Raw genomic sequence first — 21,102 nt, forward strand, 5'->3', positions numbered from 1 at the left:
CACAGCTAGGCCTAATTATTACAGCCGTGTGAGAGCGGAGAGAGAGAGAGCATGCTCACTTTTAGCCTTCACTATTAAAGTAAGGGGTTCTCCTTCTCCACTGGGCTCTTATTCAACAAGACAAATTTCCTCTGTCTGCTTGTGGGATTTCAAGTCAACATTTCTCCATGCCAGGGTGGAAGGGAGGGGTGCAGTCAGGTGTTTGAGGTCTATTCCTCGGGCTATGTTCATGTTTCTCTTGCAGTTAACTTGTTCTGTTGTCTTTGCCTGTCTAGTCACACTGAGCTAGAGAACAACGGTAGGTCTATACTGTACGTGACGGTACAACTATGTTGTGACAATCAATGTCATCTTAACATACGGTGGAAAAGGGGCACCTATCAACAACATAACTACTTGACTGTACTTGGTCCTTGATGTTATGATGAGAGCTGACTGCATGCATTTCATTGGGATTAATTCTTCATGTGCTATATTGGAACGAGAGGTCAATCGATTAATCGGAATGGCCGATTAATTAGGGCCGATTTCGTTTTCATAACAATCGGTAATCGTAATTTTTGGACACCGATTATGGCCGATTACATTGCACTCCACGAGGAGACTACATGGCAGGCTGGCTACCTGTTACGTGAGTGCAGCAGGGAGCCAAGGTAAGTTGCTAGCCAGCATTAAACTTATCTTATAAAAAACAATCAATCTTAACATAATCACTAGTTAACTACACATGGTTTTGATATTACTAGTTTATCCAGCTTGTCCTGCGTTGCATATAATCGATGTGGTGCCTGTTAATTTATCATCGAATCACAGCCTACTTCGCCCAACGGATGATGCTTTAGCGAAAAAAGCACTGTAGCACCAATGCGTACCTAACCATAAACATCCATGCCTTTCTTAAAATCAATACACAAGTAAATATTTTTAAACCTGCATATTTAGTTAATATTGCCTGCTAACATGAATTTCTTTTAACTAGGAAAATTGTGTCACTTCTCTTGCGTTCTGTGCAAGCAGAGTCAGGGTATATGCAGCAGTTTGGGCCGCCTGGCTCGTTGCGAACTGTGTGAAGACCATTTCTTCCTAACAAAGACCATAATTAATTTGGCAGAATTGTAAATAATTATGACATAACATTTTAGGTTGTGCAATGTAAACGCAATATTTACACTTTGGGATGCCACCCGTAAAATATGGAATGGTTCCGTATTTCACTGAAAGAATAAATGCTTTGTTTTTGAAATGATAGTTTCCAGATTTGACCATATTAATGACCTAAGGCTCGTATTTCTGTGTGTTATTATATTATAATTAAGTCTATGATTTGATATTTGATAGAGCAGTCTGACTGAGCGGTGGTAGGCAGCAGCAGGCTCGTAAGCATTCATTCAAAAAGCACTTTCCTGCATTTGCCAGCAGCTCTTCGCTGTGCTTCAAGCATTGCGCTGTTCAAGCCTATCAACTCCCGAGATTAGGCTGGCAATACTATAGTGCCTATAAGAACATCCAATAATCAAAGGTATGTGAAATACAAATGGTATAGAGAGAAATAGTCCTATAATAACTACAACTTAAAACTTCTCACCTGGGAATATTGAAGACTCATGTTAAAAGGAACCACCAGCTTTCATATGTTCTGACCAAGGAACTTAAACATTAGCTTTGTTACATGGCACATATTGCACTTTTACTTTCCTCTCCAACACTTTGTTTTTGCATGAGACTAAATTGATTTTATTGATGTATTATATTAAGTTAAAATAAAAGTGTACATTCAGTATTGTTGTAACTGTCATTATTACAAAAATATATACATATATAAAATTGGCCGATTTAAATCGGTAATGGGTCGACCTCTAATTGGAACTATGCAGTAGTCCTACTGTGGCAGGCTCTGGGATGGCTTGCTTTGCTTGGTCATCACGGTACAGTAACAAGTTCATGTGTGCTGATTCTTTATGTTCTAGATTTCAACCACACATTGACAGTCATACGGTGTTGGGATGGCTTGCTTTGCCTGGTACAATACAGTAAGAACTTCATGTGTGCTTACACTGTGAGGGGAAAGCTTTAATATCCTGCAGTGATTCGCACCAGAACAGAGGCAAAGTCCAGGCTTGGGATCACCATGAGCGCTGGCTATTTAAAGTAAAGCCTAATTGAAACTGAACCAACAATTCCCTGAAGAGAAGAGATCTCCTCTTTTGCATGTCGCTGCTGGTTTTAAGGCCCAGGCTGGGACCAGAGATGGGCGTTAAGGAGCCTTCACACTAACTGATTGAACAGTCTGTGGCTGTGATTCCATGCATGATGGAATCTCTCTTGGTTAAACAAGCGTCTTAATCAAGCACAGATTTACAAACAGTGTCGTCAACATCATTGCTTCCATTAACACGGACTGAATGAAGGAATGGAACACCAAATAATTTCATTAAGACCAACACTGGTATCAAATAGCCTATAGGCCTCAAACATCGAGGTAAAAAATATGTACAAAGGCCTCCATCAACTACAAACACCCTAATGATATGCATAACATAAGGCTAAACTTAACATAGGGTAAACAGAACAGTTTAAAATAGATACTTGAGCAAATTGAATGTAAAATATATATATGGTCCTAAACAAGTGCCTCAACTTCATGGAAGTAGAAAACTGCTAACACATTCTCTTGAATAGGCCCACATTCCATTAAATACAGTGTGGGTGGGAAACACTAAACTTTTAACCTCATCTTTCTGGGCCAAATAATTGAAGTAAAGCAGAAATCTATAAACTTCTTATGGCTCAGGCTGCCAAATACTTCCTTGTAAATGGAGTTGGTGGGTTGGGTTCTCTGGGACCTGCCTGTGTTCCCTCCTCTCCTCACACTGCCCAACTGCATAGCATTCACAGGGCTATACATTCCCCTCCCTTCCAAATTGGGGCACACTTCAAAATAGTAGGGCTATTTTTAGTTCTGGCCATCCAGAATCATAACAGCAACCTGTGCAGCAGACTCGTACACAAGTCAGTCTAGTCATTACTACCCAGTACGTTTACAGCACTATGCATACTGCCTGAGATCTGCGAGGTAGGCCTGTGGACGTTGGAGAAAACTTTGAAATGGGCATTTAGGCTTAGATGTGTAAACTTGAAATAGAAAAAATACAAACACCTCACAGGTGTCTCTTACAGTCTAAGTATTTGGACAAAAATAATGTGACTATGATCAAACTGAAGATCAATGGAAGTTGAATTGCTTTCATGTCTTCTTTTTTTAAAGAAACATTTATATGAAATAACCTAACTCTGTACTTCTGTCTTGAAAAACAGCTCAAGCACAACCACTGATAGGGCTTGGTTCTCAAATGCAAAGAATAATGGTGTCCTCAAGGTCCAGCAAAGGACAAAGGATTAATACTACGAGGCATTGAAAGCCACATGCTGGGTGGTCACCCTCAAGAGTGTGACAATCTTCTAGTGGCATTGTTTCTCCAAAGAAAACAAAAAGCTTCATTGTATGTGGAACAAATAGCAAACTACGCGACCCTGCATTCTGGCCACCTTAAAGCACAATCTGTGTTTCAGCCCATTGATTGAACAGCAGGACATATCCCAGATTGTGCCTTAAAGAGCATAAGTAGGCCAGCTTCCACCTGAGCAGGTGAGACCCGGTCTTGCAGGCTGTTACGTTGCCTGCCTGCCTGCCTTACTGTCTGCATACCAACCTACTACACTGCCTGCCTGCTATACTGCCTGCCACACTGCCAGCCTGCTACACTGCCTACCTGCCACACCGCCTGCCTGCTTGCAGATCATCCCCCCCATACCACACCACATGATCGCTGGATGAAGCTCACTGCAGTCCTCTGGAATGCTGGGAGCAAGTAGTTTCCACATAGGCTATTGGATCAAAAAGAGCAATGCCCTGAATGGTATGCACTGATTTGTAGGCCAAAGAGTGGTGATGAAAGAAGGCCCTCGGGCAGTGTGCGGGCCGGGGCATTGGAATGTGCAGCTCTGGCCTGTTCAGCTGTGGAGCTGAGCTGCTTGGGCTATGAGGGAAACGGGAGCTGGAGCTGGGCTGGAAGAGAGCTGGGGCTGGGGAACTGAGCTCCCTGGGAGGGGAGCTGGGCTGAAGCAACAGGGAATCTGGTGCTTGAGGGGTTGGGCTGGGGCTGGGACTAGGCTGGAGATGCTGGGGCTAGGGAGGGGAGCTGGGACTGCGGCCAGAGCCCCTCAGGGGTGTGTACTTAGTCCCCTTCCCATACTCCCTGTTCACCCAAGACTGCGTGGCCAAACACGACTCCAACACCATCATTAAGTTTGCTGACGACACAACAGTGGTCACCGACAATGATGAAACTGCCTAAAGGGAGGAGGTCAGAGACCTGGCAGTGTGGTGCCAGGACAACCACCTCTACCTTAATGTGAGCAAGACAAAGGAGCTGATCGTGGACTACAGGAAAAGCCGGGCCGAACAGGCCCCACTAACATCAACATGGCTGTAGTGGAACGGGTTGAGAGTTTCAAGTTCCTTCGTGTCTACATCACCAACGAACTATCATGATCCAAACACACCAAGACAGTCGTTAAGAGGGCATGACAACACCTTTAACCCCTCAGGAGACTGAAAAGACTTGGCATGGGTCCCAGATCCTCAAAAAGTTCTACAGCTGCACCACCGAGAGCATCCTGACCGGATGCATCACCGCCTGGTATGGCAACTGCTCGGCATCTGACCGCAAGGCGCTACAGAGGGTAGTGCGTATGGCCCAATACACCACTGGGGCCAAGTTTCCTGCCATCCAGAACCTATATACCAGGCGGTGTCAGAGGAAAACCCCCAAAATTGTCAGACTCCAGTCACCCAAGTCATAAAATGTTTTCTCTGCTACTGCACGGCAAGCGGTACCGGAGCATCAAGTCTAAGACCAACAGGCTCCTTAACAGCTTCCACCCCCAAGCCATAAGACTGCTGAATAATTAATCAAATGGCCACTGGACTATTTACATTGACATGCCCCCCCCCCCCCCTCCCATTTGTTTTGTACACAGCTGCTACTCACTGTTATTTATATATGCATAGTCACTTCACCCCTACCTACATGTACAAATTACCTCGACAAACCTGTACCCCCGCACATCGACTCAGTACCGGTACCCCCTATATATAGACTTGTTATTGTTATTTTATTGTGTTACTTTTTACATTATTTTACTTTAGTTTATTTGGTAAATATTTTCTTAACTCTTTCTTAAACTGCACTGTTGGTTAAGAACTTGTAAGTAAGCATTTCACGGTAAGGTCTACACATGTTGTATTCGGCGCAAATGACAAATAACTTTGGATTTTATTTTATTTGAAGGACAAAGGGAAAACAGGTTTTTAGACATTTTTGCAAATGTATTACAAATAAAAACAGAAATACCTTATTTACATAAGTATTCAGATACTTTACTCTGAGACTCGAAATTGAGCTCAGGTGCATCCTGTTTCCCTTGATCATCCTTGAGATGTTTCTACAACTTGGATTCCACCTGTGGTAGAATCAATTGATTGGACATGGAAAGACACACACCGGTCTATATTAAGTCCCACAGTTGACTGTGCATGTCAGAGCGAAATCTAAGCCATGAGGTCAAAGGGACTGTCCGCAGAGCTCTGAGACAGGATTGTGTCGAGGGGAAGGACACCAAAAATTATCGGCAGGGTTGAAGATCCCCAAGAACACAGTGGCCTCCATCATTTTGGAACCACCAAGCTGGCAGCCCGGCCAAACTAAGCAATCGGAGGAGACGGGCCTTGGTCAGGGAGGTGACCAAGAACCCAATAGTCACTCTGAAAGAGCTCCAGAGTTTCTCTGTGGAGAAGGGAGTAGCTTCCAGATGGTAGACGGAAGCCACTCCTCAGTAAAAGGCACATGACAGCCCGCTTTGAGTTTTCCAAAAAGCACCTAAATGACTCAGACCATGAGGAACAAGATTCTCTGGTCTGATGAAACCAAGATTGAACTCTTTGGCCTGAATGCCAAGCATCACATCTGAAAGAAACCTGGCACCATCCCTACGGTGAAGAATGGTTGTGGCAGTATCATGCTGTGGGGATGTTTTTCTGCGGCAGGGACTGGGAGACTAGTCAGGATCGAAGGAAAGATGAATGGAGCAAAGTACAGAGAGATTCTTCATGAAAACCTGCTCCAGAGCGCTCAGGACCACAGACTGGGGCAAAGGTTCACCTTCCAACAGGACAACAGCAGCAAGTCTCAATGTCCTTGAGTGGCCCAGCCCGAGCCCAGACTTGAACCCGGTCAGACATCCCTGGAGAGACCTGAAAATAGCTGTGCAGCGACACTACCCATCCAACCTGACAGAGCATGAGAGTATCTGCAGAGAAGAATGGGAGAAATTCTGCAAAGGCAGGTGTGCCAAGCTTGTAGCGTCATACCCAAGAAGACCAGAGGCTGTAATCGCTGCCAAAGGTGCTTCAACAAAGTACTGAGTAAAGGGTCTGAATACTTAAATAAAATGTGATATTTCCGTTTTTTATTCAAAGTTAAGGGATCTGAATACTGAATTATTTCCGAATGCACTGTAATCCGAATGCACTGCAATAATAATAATAATTTAAACGGTTATGACATTTATTTTATTTTTGTGAAGGTCTTCATCCATGATCGTCAGTTACACTATTACATGGTAATTGTGCCAGCCCTATTAAGGCCCACATTATGACCCATCCAAACGCCAACAAGAGCTCACACAGTTTTACAAAATGTCCCGCCTCCAAGCAGTGACGGTTGCAAGAGCAGCGTGTGAATCTCAACTGAACATACCTCCTCCCTCCCAAAACCCCATTGTTTCATTCTCACACCTAAATGGCATATGTAACATCCAACTGACACTCACATGCACAGACTCAGGATTGAGGAGACTGCTGCAATGGTAGGAAGCGCCAGACAGCGTACAAGATGCTGTTCTTTAGGGTTCCTGGGCATCTGTCTTATCACTAACCTACATCATCATGTCCACATTGATCAGGGCAAATGACAAGAGGTTTAGGCGCAAACAACTGAAGAAGAGATGTAGCCTTGTATTTTCCAGCAGTATTTCAAGCTGTACATGGAACACCATTTAGAAATCTGAAGTCAAGCCAGAACAGAGCAGTCCAATGTCGCTGGAAGGCGCACCGTCATGCAAAATTCATCATTTAAGGAAGATTTTGGTTTGGGACTGCCTGCCTCTCTACAGTAAGGTGACAATGTAGCCTGTTTTTAAGGTGGAAGCACTCAAAGACTTGAAGGGATGATAACTACTGGAATGCAAGTATTTTTGCAACATTTCATTTGTTGTGCATGGTAGACTAGATAAGAAAATCCAGCCAGATTCCACAACTTGATAAGATAAGGGTCCTGAGAGGAGTAAATCATTCCTTTAAATCTGTAAAATTGCACAATACACAGTAATCCAATAGCAATTACACAGTAATCCATAGACAATACACGCAATTGAGCATAGTTGAAGAATGTAGTAGTTTGAAGTAATGAGCAAATGAATACAAATGAAAAGACTGAAGAGCATAAATAAGTACCTACTTCTCCAATAAGTTTCTTCTGACTATCTGTAGTACAGCACAGGTTTTAATTTACTGGACAGATTCCAAATGAACACTGCCATCTCTGTCATGGCTGACTATTTTATCAGTGGATGGTTCAGATTGTTGTCACACCTCAGTAGATGTGCTTGTTTCACATATTGATTCTTCATTAAATGGCAGCTTCATTATTTCGGGGCAGCAGCGTAAAGAAGGTTATAAGAGAGAGCCTGATGTCATCGTGGAGGGCTTGAACAGCAGAAGTCTGAGAAAGGCTTTGGGAGACATGGACAATCGCTAATTGGATGAGGATTTCATTGGGCCGGCTAGGAGAAATGACCTTATGCAATGTGCATAATGAATGGCTTGGACGGAGGGAGATGTTATGTTTGTGCACAAGCCTGCTGCCAGGGTGGGCTATGGCTAGGCTATTTTAGTTTTTATTCAACTAAGAACGCAAGCTTTCATCTATGGGACATGTTATTCAAAAAGTTTAAATAAGATCAAGAAGTGTAAATAGAATAAATTATTATTTAGGCTACTGTACAATGGATCAGACTGATCATCTGGACATATGAGAGTTTCGAACTAAATTTGAATAGCCTACATTGAGTTTTGTAATAAACATGGTATAACAATAGGAAATTTAGGCTTCATGAGGCTAGAATAGAAAAGGAGGAATAGCCTTGCTGTATCTATGGTCTTAGTAATTTTCAACACAAAACCCCTAGACAAACTTAATTTGACCAGAAACCCCCCTATGATAGTAGGGCCTTATAACATCTGGTGTATTCTGTGCCCAATTCCAATTTAGTTTTTCCCCCAAATTAAAACCTCTCAGTATTATTTTTCCAGGTTTCGGTTTTTCCAACAACAACAAAAAGGTTTTCACTCTCAAAATCACCACAAAATATGATGTTCTAAGTCCACAACAATGCTAAACCCTTTACACTCATGGGCATTGGCCTACATGGATATGGCTAAATTGAAATGTTTGTTTCAGAATAAATATGAAAAGCATATGCATATCCATGGTAGCAATTGAAAGTGAACAGTTTGCAGATTATGTGTAGAATTGCAGCAAACCATTGAGATCATGTATAGCTTGTTACTGCACAGCCACTGCGTTCAAATGTAGGTGTTCATCAGTGCCCAAATCTGCCATTTTCAACCTGTATACGGTACGGGTGTAAAGGGCTACATCACATCAGGAGACCACTTTGGAGGTCTGGAAAAAGTCTAAGAAATGTAGAATATTGTGTGTAGTTACCCTTTACTTCAAGTGCACACCAGACAGAGACCATTGTTTGGTTAGCGGTGTTTCTGTTGCGCTCGTGTGATTTTGATTTTACAAAACAAAGCAGTTTGCAAAAGAAATGGCAGCTGGATTGATGCAAATAATCATGATATCATTCTGCCAGGTGGGCGTAGGCGTTGTAGTTAACATTTAACTGATAAGGTTTTTGGGAAAGCCTTTCCATCTATTGACTATCATTAGCATTATTGCTAACAACTACACAAAGTGTAGACTAGACAAATGGACATATCGCACACACACAGACAGGGGCATTCCTGTGCCATTTCAGAAAGTTGCAGCAAAGTACAAGTCACTAACCAGGTTTCTATCCAACCTTTTTATGCGAGTAGAGTTCATGTCGGATAAACAGACCTAATGGTAAAAGCACAATTGTTGTTAAACTTTCCAAATGTTGACAAAGCAAAATACACGAGACAATATGGGAACTTTTTGTGTCGGTAAAATGTATTATGCAAGAAATGGTGGTGGAAACGTCTTTATTGCTATAATAACCATCACATCGAAGAAAAGTCACGTGATGATATGTTATGTGGTCCTCCCACTATGACTTGGGGAAAGCATGCAGTTTATTAGGCCGATGAGCTTGATGCTTGGTTGCCGTTTGACAAATACAAAATGATATTTTGCCCTAAATGTCATTCTAACCTACTTACCCACACTGTATCTGCCAGCTAACAGTTCAATTTGATGGAAATCCATCTCTGGTGGGAAAATGCACATGCTGTTTTTATTTTAGAATATTTGCATGAAAATCTGTTCTAACTGGATGGAAACCTTGCTACTTGCATTTTGTTCATGTCTTATGATTAACTTGAGCAAACTAATGCATTTTCCAATAGGTTAAATACATTTAGTTGATTTCCTACGAAGTTCAACAAAAAATGTATATTGTTGAATTCCGTTTTAATATCTAGATTCTGTGATTCCATTCGCATTGTCCGCAACCCATATTTTATAGGGCCCTACATACTGTATGTTATAAATCATTTAAATAGATTTCTCCAAGTGCTCATCACTTATAGGTTTGGTGAAATATGTACTGATAATATGAGAAACGATGTACAGATAAATCCAAATGAACCATTGAACTCCGAGAAGAAAATACTAATGATGTCCAGGCACAGCGATAAAATTCAAGAGCACAAAATGCCTCTATTGTTCTGAAGTTTCACCGGGGAAGAATGTCACTCAAAACCCTTTTTGTTTTCATGAATACATCTCACCAAGCCCACTAACCCTGGTTTGTTTTAGATTTTACAGCACAGATTCCAGCTCGTAGAGGCTGAGTGACATTTTCTGGAACATCGCCATCATTCTGCACCACTCTCCCTGTTCTTTCTGCACACAAACATACTAGCAGGGGTGTTCAGTTACCTGCTTTAGAAAATACAGCATTCCTGCTTCTCAGGTTTCAGACAGATTTGGACCAGCTCCAGACATTGAGAAATTGAATCCACCGTGCTGTGGTTGGTTGGTTGGTTAGACAATCATTGCATCATTCTGCCTTCTGGGTAATCATGGGTGGATGATGGCAAGTATTTATAGGACCAGTAAGCTAAAATATATTAAGTTTCCCTTCTGTAAATCAATTACAGACTACTTTAGTAAGCAGAATGTAATTACTTAGCTATAACTGAGGTAGCTAGATAAAAAAATGATTACATTTAAATGAAAGGTAAGTGACACAGACAAACTAAGGCTTCTCTAGCTGCCTGCAAAGCTTTTTCATCTTGTCCTGCTGCCAAGTAATCTAATAAAGGCATTATAAAAAATTTCATCTACAAGCCTTGGGGTTCTTCGGAAGTATTTTATTGTTTTGTACAACCATTGACACCTATCTACACAAGAGTAGCAGGCCTAGCCTATAATGTCCAGTTTTTTTCATGATTCAGCTACCTGTTTCCAAACAGCACCTACCGCCACACCCACAGACCAAAATTCTGTTTCAAATGAGTTACTCTAATTTATTAAGACAGAATACAGGAGGTGTGTCAACATCAGCTGTGCTCATAACTGATGAGAGAAATAACTTGGGCAATAATAGGACATAACCTAGTAATTGGTGTCATTGATTTAGGCCAAAACTCTGACTCTGCATCCCAGACTTCAGGAAAAAGTGCCATGACCAGCCATCAATAAGGGGGTATTGGCACTGAATAGCGAGTGTTATGCGACTGCAAACTGGCGCAAGGCCTAATGGAATGCTAGGGCCTGGGTGAGAGAGATCACCACTATGACAGAGAACATAATAATAATATAAAATGTATGTGGAAGTACAATTTATATGTCTGCAAGGCCTCTTCAGATTGAAAGTTTGGACAGCTCTCAACAAGGGAATTTGTAATTTGAGTGAACTTGGCCTATCCCTTTCACTTTCCATCCCGATAATAAACTAAACCAACAATCTAATAGTCCTGCCTACATTCACTGAATGAACCGCTTGTATAATGAATGGAATAGATTGGTAGAACAAATTAAATGCCAATAGGATATGATCCAACAAAGCCATTTGTTAGTCAGTCTCTTCCAGAGAAGAGACTTGAACCGCCATGGCAAGACAGGTTGCATATGTAAAATATGTGAGCTCAGCAGCTCTGAGCTAGCTGTCTGTCTTCGGCCTCCTAAACTCATGCCCCATCATGTCAGTCGCTTACAGAACACAGACTTGAAATAGCTAGATTGTAGCAGAGGGTGTGAATTTAAAACGAGGTGGTAACACTTTATATTAGTAACAATTTTTATTAAGTTGCCGTTATACCAGTGTAGTGATGCTGTAATTACACAAGTAGTAAGAATGCTGTATTAACATGTTACATAAGTGGGCCTACATTAGTAATGGAATTTTAAAGGTATAATAAAAATGTAGTTTAGTGGAAGGGGATAGGGATTGTTCCCAAAACGTACTATGCTATTATGATTCATCTATATATTATTATGGTTCTCACCAACTACAGTTATTAGATGAGCTGTACAGTAGTACACTGCTGGGTAATTCTGCTGAATCAGCATTAAGTCAAACAAATATGTTGTTTTGGATTACTAATATGATCACATATCACATATACAGCATAACATTCGTTTTATTTTATAACATCCCTGCCAAAATCCATCCCTGATGTCCCATCCCGTTAGATTTGAAATACTTAGCCTCTGAATAAGCCTACTATAAGTATACTGTATAAAAAGGGGTTGTAGAAGCCAACTACCATCCAAGGTTCTGTACACGAGTAGCTAGCTGCCTGGAAAAACGCCTTTCACCCCACCCCCAAAGCAAATGAAGCCATGGGATAAGACTAACCGGACCGGTGAAAATGGTAGGACGTTATAGGACAGGCAGGGCCTGCGCCTGGTTGGTAGTTGGAAAGTAAGCAGCTATGCAATATCTGTAAACAAGCCAGCACAGTAAACAGTCAGAAAGCCGAGACGACACACAAAATCTTGTTTATATATTGAGGCCTATCAGAGGGGTATACTACAAAACAGGATCAATGAGACAGCTAACTTAATTGGCTATATATATATATATATATATATATATATATATATATATATATATATATATATATATATATATATATATATATATATATATATATATATATATATATATATATATATATATATATTTTAAGATACGCTTGAAATGGGCATGGTCTAATTGACTAAGCAACCAAAAACACATTTCTTAATGAACCAGAAAATCAAGTTAGTTTCGTTGTAATCAAAGTTAGCTGGATAACTTATTGATACCCTCTCTGGATTGGTACTTTGAACTACCCAACTATTGTAGTTTAGTAAGCCCCAATACAGGAGATCATAATTCTTCCAACCTTGTCCCTACACGAACACAGTTTATCTGCATACATGCAGTCCCGATAGCGCTGGGTAGACATGTGGCTATATTAAGCTCGGGTTATTTAGTAACTGTCACATTTGTGATTAACAATGTTAACCTGTTTTAGACAACAAATTACACTAATTTGGAAAACAAGTCCGAACAGCTATCCACATCCAAACCCTCCTCACACTTTCGTGAAAGACAGAGCCTCACGCTACTAGCCACGCTGCGCTGTGTTCCAGTCTCACCGACAGCAGTTTACATCCAGAGGCACTAGCCAGCTAGCTACACTAAAGTTTGCTTGCTGTGCTCTAGAAAGTCAAGAAAGATGCATACAATTACACCATATTTCAAATAACACAAGACTCCCTTGATATTGGAATAATAAACTCACCTTATTGACAGGCCTCTGTAGCAAATCAAACAAGAGCAATCAGACAGCCTTGTACTTGGGATGGGAAGACTGTTGCTAGCGCAACAGCTTTGCTTTTCTTTCTCAAGACGCTCCAGTGGTCAACATACCCGATGAGGACAAGCAGCTAGCAGTTTATTTCTCAGCTGACTCCTCAACACACACGAAACAACTCCTCCCTCCCCTCTCGGCTGACTCCGCCCACATCGCCTCATGTCTCTGATTTCGAGAGGAAAATTCAGTAGACTCATCAACTGAACAGAGAGAGAGAGAGCTTGTCCTGGGGCTCTGTTCACAAACACAAACAAATCATGAGAAAACAAAAATATAATTACTTGACACATTGAATAGAATTAACACATTGGGAAAAAATTAACATGCGCCGAATACAACAGGTGTAGACGGTACAGAGAAATGCTTACTTATGAACCAGTAACCAACAGTGCAGTTTTTTTTTAAAGTACAGATTAACAGAGAGTACACAGTGGCAGAATACCTGACCACTGTGACTGACCCAAACGTAAGGAAAGCTTGACTATGTACAGACTCAGTGAGTTTGTCAATAGCCTTGCTATTGAGAAAGGCCGTCGTAGAGGGGACTGGCTTTCAAGAGAAGACAGGCTATGTGCACACTGCCCACAGAATGAGGTAGAACTGAGCTGCACTTCCTAACCTCATGACCACATTAGAGACACATATTTCCCTCAGATTACACAGATCCACAAAGAATTTGAAATCAAACCTGATTTTGTTAAACTCCCATATCTACTGGGGAAATACCAGTGTGCCATCACAGCAGCAAGATTTGTGACCTGTTGCCACAAGAAAAGGGCAACCAGTAAAGAACAAACACCATTGTAAATACAAGCTATATTTATGTTTATTTATTTTCCCTTATGTACTTTAACCTTTTGCACATCGTTACCACAGTGTATATATATGTAATGTCTTTATTCTTTTGGAACTTCGGTGAGTGTAATGTTTACTGATCATTTGTATTGTTTATTTCACTTTTGTATATTATCTACTTCACTTGCTTTGGCAATGTTATAGACCATTGAATTGAGAGAGAGAGAAAGAGAGAGCGAGAATTTGTATTTTTACTTCACTTTTGTGTATTATCTATTTCACTTGCTTTGGCAATATAGACATATGTTTCCCATGCCAATAAAGCCCCTTGAATTGAGAGAGATTTTATTTGAGTTATTAAGATCCCCATTAGCCGATGCCAATGGCGACAGCTAGTCTTACTGGGATACGACACATAACGAAACATACTTTATTGATAAAATACTTTACAATTGACATACATTTCAAAACATTAACATATAGTGTGAAGGGGGGCAGGGGGAGAGGGGGAGAGAGACATGCTGAAAAGTCCTGTCTGCAGACATAGCACGCAGCTGCAAAAATAGACACTTCCATACACAGCAAACTTCTCCCAAAATCAGTAGATACAGCCCCCATGCTCGTTCCCATGTAAATCAGGCCCCGGGGTCTCAGGTCTCAGCCTGGAGTAAGCATGTGGGTGCTAAGAAGTGGAGCAGGGACCCTGGAAAGTTGACAGTATTACTCAGGTTTTATTTCAGTTCCAGCCCTTTGGCCTAACCTTATTTCAGTCCATTGTGTCACTATTTTGTAGCTTTTCAAACTGTAAATCTATATGATACTTACATAGTGGTCCTGTATGGCTGAGTTGGTAGAGAGTGGCGCTTGCACCACTAGGGTTGTGGGTTTGATTCCCTGGACCGCACATATGTAAAAACGTATGCACACATAACTCTAGCCTCTTGGATAAAAGTGTCTGCTAAAAGGCATATATCATTATTACATCAAGCTACTGTAAATCAATGAGTCGGAAGTAAGCATACACCAAGAATTACATAAAATCATATGGAACTGTAGGATTTTGGGGTACACTACAAAATGTACAGTTGTTTTTCAATTTCATAATCTCCTATTGGCCCTGTTGCATAAAAGTTTAATCAAGAGTTCAATGCTCTGGAGTTACCTTTCCCTACTCCTATGCAGTGTTTTGGTATTTCCTCCTCCAAGCACTGTGTTGCAATAGGCCTACGGGGGTTACATGCAATAGGCCTACGGGGGTTACATGCAATAGGCCTACGGGGGTTACATGTTACCGCACTAACCTTTGTGGGGAGTATAATTTCCTTCATATAATTGTGAAAATGTGGCCATTGTGCTATTAATATGCCACAGTATGTGATTTATCAATCTGATTATTCTAGTAAGACACCTAAAATATGATTTACTGCATGAACTCAAAAAATGTGAAATAATTAAAAGAGTCTGTAGTGCAAAAGGTTGTAAGTCTGGAACTTTCCCCAGTTGAGCCTGCCTAATGATGGGGCGGGGAAGACAAAGGACCCGTCCCGGCCCTGCAGTATCTGGGTGAAAAGAACAACAGTGGCGACCCTGCCAAACACACTACAATATAAAAGGGCATTGTACACATACAACATCAAGTCACACTTTGGATCAGATCTCCTCCCTGTAACATTATTCATGCATGAGGCCCTTGTGAACATAACCTCTGTCACAGGCTTTCACTTTGGCCAATCTTGGGAGCCGAGGCTGATGTGAACATGGTTGCATTTGCTCTTCCCAAGTTTTTAATTACAAGGATGTTCAGGCATTTCGCTGCAAATTTGATACCTAATAAACTGTGTACGTGATAAATAAAATGTGATATTGCAGGAATCTTATTTGCAAAAGTAACACATGGAAATGGTGTTAAGACAAAGAATTGATAGCCATCATCCTTCTCAACCATGAATGCTGTGAGTTAACCACTACCTTCTTCTACGCTGTGTCATGAGCTGCCAGTAAGTCTTGATTTAGAAAGAGATTTGTTTTTCTGCATTAAAGGTTGTGGCGGCGGTTGGCTTGGAACCAACCAAGCACTCTGTCTTTCTGCAGTTAGTTTCGTAAGACAGAATGGCCACAAATGAGCAGGAATTCTGACCGACAGATGGCCTGTGGGTCAGCAGGAATTTACAGACCTACAGTGTGGAGAGGATTACACTCTGGTAGCGTCCCAAATTACACCCTATTCCCTTTACAGAGCACAACTTTTAACCAGGGCCCATAGGGTAGTAGTTTACTATACAGGTAATAGGGTGCCATTTGGTAAACATACTTTCTCTCTCTGTAGATAGTGAAATCTGGATCACATGGCAGACAGACACAGAAACCCAATCCCCAGATCACCTACTTTTTGTGGGCCTGCCCGGGCTTTGAGAGATCGATCAGGCAAGGCATAGCAGGGAGCCTGTGAAGCTGAAGCGAGGGGACATTGTGGTCCCATTGTCGATTTCAGTTCTCTCACTAACCCATTCCCTTTGGCCCTAACTGTGTAGATATGTAAGATGGAATCAATATAGTGTAATAACCCACCACTACCCTGATTATACCTATCCAGACTGTTCAGATCTGCAAACGTTGAAAGGTTAGGGCCCAGGAGGCCATGTATAGGATTTTTGGGGAAACCTAAAACGTAGGGTCAGGGAATACAGTTTAGGTAAAGTTACATGTCAGTTATGTCCGCATGATGAGTCATGGTTCAGAGTAGCTTGGAATAGTTGGGAGAGCTCTGATGTTGTTTTGAGAGGAATGCCACATGTAAGCCTGGTGGCATCATAAGAAAGAGGTCTGTTTGGCTTCCAGATTTCAAAAGGACAACAATAACCACAGCCAACAACCAACTGGGAAACACATCTACTGCATGTTAGATTAGCTGCAGCATGAATCAAGAGCTTGCTACACTACCAAACGATCAATACATACAGTTGAAGTCGGACGTTTACATACACTTAGGTTGGGGTCATTAAAACTCATTTCACAACCACTCCACAAATTTCTTGTTGACAAACTATAGTTTTGCAAGTCGGTTAGGGCATCTACTTTGTGCATGACACAAGTCATTTTTCCAACAATTGTTTACAGACAGATTATTTCACTTATAATTCACTGTATCACAATTCCAGTGGGTCAAAAGTTTACATACACTAAGTTGACTGTGCCTTGAAACAGCTTGAAAAATTCCATAAAATGATGGCATGGCTTTAGAAGCTTCTGATAGGCTCATAGACATAATTTGAGTCAATTGGAGGTGTACCTGTGGATGTATTTCAAGACCTACCTTCAAACTCAGTGCCTCTTTGCTTGACATCATGGGAAAATCAAAAGAAATCAGCCAAGACCTCAGAAAAAAAAATAATTGTAGACCACGTCTGGTTCATCCTTGGGAGCAATTTACAAACGCCTGAAGATACCATGTTCATCTGTACAAACAATAGTATGCAAGTGTAAACACCATGGGACCACGTAGCCATCATACCGCTCAGTAAGGAGAAGCATTCTGTCTCCTAGAGATGAACGTACTTTGGTGCAAAAAGTGCGAATGAATCCCAGAACAACAGTGAAGGAACTTGTGAAGATTCTGGAGGAAACAGTTATAATAAAAGTATCGATATTCACAGTAAACCAAGTCCTATAACGACATAACCTGAAAGGCCACTCAGCAAGGAACAAGCCACTGCTCCAAAACCGCCAATTAAAAGCCAGACTACGGTTTGCAACTGCACACGGGGACAAAGATGGTACTTTTTGGAGAAATGTCCTCTGGTCTGATGAAACAGAAATAGAACTGTTTGGCAATAATGACCATCATTATGTTTGGAGGAAAAAGGGGGAGGCTTGCAAGCCGAAGAATACCATCCCAACCATGATGCACAGGGGTGGCAGCATCATGCTGTGGGGGTGCTTTGCTGCAGGAGGGACTGGTGCACTTCAAACTAGATGGCTTCATGAGGATGGAAAATTATGTGGATATATTGAAGCAACATCTCAAGACATCAGACAGGAAGTTAAAGCTTGGTCGGAAAAATGGGTCTTCCAAATGGACAATGACCCCAAGCATACTTCCAAAGTTGTGGCAAAATGGCTTACGGGCAACAAAGTCAAGGTATTGGAGTGGCTATCACAAAGTCCTGACCTCAATCCTATAGAAAATGTGTGGGCAGAACTGAAAAAGTGTGTGCGAGCAAGGAGGCCTACAAACCTGACTCCGTTACACCAGCTCTGTCAGGAGGAATGGACCAAAATTCACCCAACTTATTGTGGGAAGCTTGTGGAAGGCTCCCCGAAACATTTGACCCAAGTTCAACAATTTAAAGGCAATTGCTACTAAATACTAATTGAGTGTATGTAAACTTCTGACCCACTGGGAATGAAATGAAAGAAATAAAAGCTGAAATCTTAAAATAAATGTGGCGATCCTAAGTGACCTAAGACAGGGAATTTGTACTAGGATTAAATGTCAGGAATTGTGAAAAACTGAGTTTAAATGTATTTGGCTAAGGTGTATGTAAACTTCCGACTTCAACTGTACATATACACACGTAATGTTCCCCTGCAGAGTTCATTGTTCAGAGTTCAAGCTCATTGTTACATTGTACTTACACTGTATTTAGGATTAGGGTGAGGGATATGGTTAGGATTGCAAAGGGTCAGAAACTTTCTTGTAAATTTACGGAAATGTTCCATGGGAAGTTAAGCCCTGGAATTTGGGGAATTTTGCTTAAATTCATTTTAAAAAGTTGACTTATAACAGTACTTTGTTGTGGGATACACATAAGACAATTCTAGTTGTTGTGACATATTTTGGTTAAACTATCCCCAGTTCAATGGAATTGCAACCCTCTGCATGCACAGTGCACTCTTCCATCATATGTCCAGCTGATTCTCAAGATCTTGCACACTAATGAGATGCTATTGAGCCCACGCTACTACACTGTCTGAGTCAATGACTACATGCTTTCTGGTAAATTTTGAATGCAATACTGGGTGGGGTAAATATATTTTGTATGACAAATATATTTTTTGTTAATTAGTAAGTAGTAGCCTACAGCAAAGTGTGTTTAAATTATTTCTAACTTGTTAACAATTTCTGTTAGTTTTTGCTACCATGTGGGTTTTAGCTTGATTGAGCCTGCTATCTGAGGAGTGTTAATTCAACTGTTTCCATACGTTTAATTTTAAAACATTTATCTTACAAAGGTGTTGTTTAATCTAACTGCTTATCTATACATGGAATTGTACTTGTATTTTTTTAAATTTTTATTCTTTACAGGAAAAATGCCACGAGCACTATCTGATGTGTGGAGACATTTCACTGTAGCTAATGTAGACGGAAAATACTGTGCCAAATCATATGTGAAGAATGCAACAAAGATGCAGAATCATCTGGCCAAGTGCATAAAGTTCTCTCAGCACTCACATCAAGCAACCTCTGACAAAAGTCCCTCTACTTCTATTCGAGGTGAAAATGATGAATCAGATACCTTATCGATAACAACAGCTCATGGTCCTCCTAGAATCAGATGTTTTTTGACTCAATGGAGGAACGTAGTTAGAGAAATGCTGATGAATGTCTTGCTCAAGCTGTGTATGCAACTGGTTCACCTCTGATGCTCACAGGCAATGTGTATTGGAAGAGATTTCTGAATGTTCTTTGCCCAGCATACACCCCTCCAACCAGACATGCTTTATCTACTCATTTGCTTGTTGCAGAGTTCAACAGAGTTCAAGTGAAGGTCAAGCAAATCATAGAGAAAGCAGACTGTATTGCAATCATCTCTGATGGGTGGTTGAATGTTCGTGGGCAATGAATAATTAACTACATCATCTTCATCCCTCAACCAGTATTCTACATGACCACAGACACGGGAAAACAGACACACCGGTCTCTACATTGCAGATGAGCTGAAGGCAGTCATTAATGACCTTGGACCACAGAAGGAATTTGCACTGGTGACAGACAATGCTGTGAACATCAAGGCTGCTTGGTCTAAAGTGGAGGAGTCCTACCCTCACATCACACCCATTGGTTGTGCTGCTCATGCATTGAATCTGCTCCTCAAGCACATCATGGCACTGAAAACTATGGATACACTCTACAAAGAGCCAAGGAAATGGTTAGGTATTTCAAGCTTTAGCAGCAATCTACCTCACCAAGCAAAGTGAGAAGAATAAGAGCACCACATTGAAGCTGTCCAATAACACCCGTTGGGGTAGTGTTGTCATCATGTTTGACAGTCTCCTGGAAGGGAAAGAGTCTCTCCAAGAAATGGCCATATCACAGTCTGCCGATATGGACAGCCCCATCAAGAGGATGTTCCTCGATGATGCATTTTGGGAGACAGTGGTAAGCAGCCTGAAACTCCTGAAAACTATAGCAGTTGCCATTGCACGGATTGAGGGAGACGATGCCATCTTGTCTGAAGTTCAGACTCTGCTTGCAGATGTAAGAGAAGAAATCCGTACTGCCCTACCCACTTCACTGTTGCTTCAAGCAGAGGAAACTGCAGTTCTGAAATACATAAAAAGCGTGAAGACTTCTGCCTGAAGCCCATACACGTCGCAGTGTGCATGTTGGACCCCAAGTATGCTGGCAAGAGCATCCTGTCTGGTGCAGAGATCAACAAGGTCTATGGTGTCATCACTACCATGTTTCGCAACCTTGGCCTGGATGAGGGCAAGGTTCTTGGCAGTCTGGCAAAGTACACTTCCAAGCAAGGCATTTGGGATGGAGATGCAATATGGCAGTCGTGCCAACATATCTCAACAGCCACCTGATGGAAGGGACTTTGTGGATCTGAGGCTCTTTCCCCTGTTGCCTCCATCCTCCTCCAAATCCCACCAACATCAGTCACCTTGGAGAGCAACTGGTCCTTTTTGGGAACACACACACACCAAAGCACTCAACAGGCTGACCAATACAAGGGTTGAAAAATTGTTGGTCATCCAGGCAAATTTGAGGCTTTTTGAGCCTGACAACGAGCCATCCTCAACAAGTTTGGAAAATGACAGTGAAGATGAGGCCTCAGAGTCTGATGTTCAAGAGGTGGACATTGAGGAGGTCCAGGGAGAAGACA

The 21,102-nt window shown here is 41.5% G+C and overlaps 1 protein-coding gene across 2 annotated transcripts in view; it reads right to left on the reverse strand.

The window, feature by feature from the left end:
• The window catches only part of LOC135520356 (growth factor receptor-bound protein 10-like), an 85,384-nt gene extending 72,105 nt beyond the window's left edge, over positions 1-13,279 (reverse strand). For both annotated transcript variants that reach the window (XM_064945834.1, XM_064945833.1), the window contains exon 1: positions 13,127-13,279. The gene's annotated coding sequence lies outside the window, so the exon portion shown is untranslated. The remainder of the gene's footprint in view (positions 1-13,126) is intronic.
• Positions 13,280-21,102: the final 7,823 nt, after the last annotated feature.

Source organism: Oncorhynchus masou, chromosome 29, assembly GCF_036934945.1.
Source record: "Oncorhynchus masou masou isolate Uvic2021 chromosome 29, UVic_Omas_1.1, whole genome shotgun sequence".
In the NCBI taxonomy this organism is placed as follows: domain Eukaryota; kingdom Metazoa; phylum Chordata; class Actinopteri; order Salmoniformes; family Salmonidae; genus Oncorhynchus; species Oncorhynchus masou.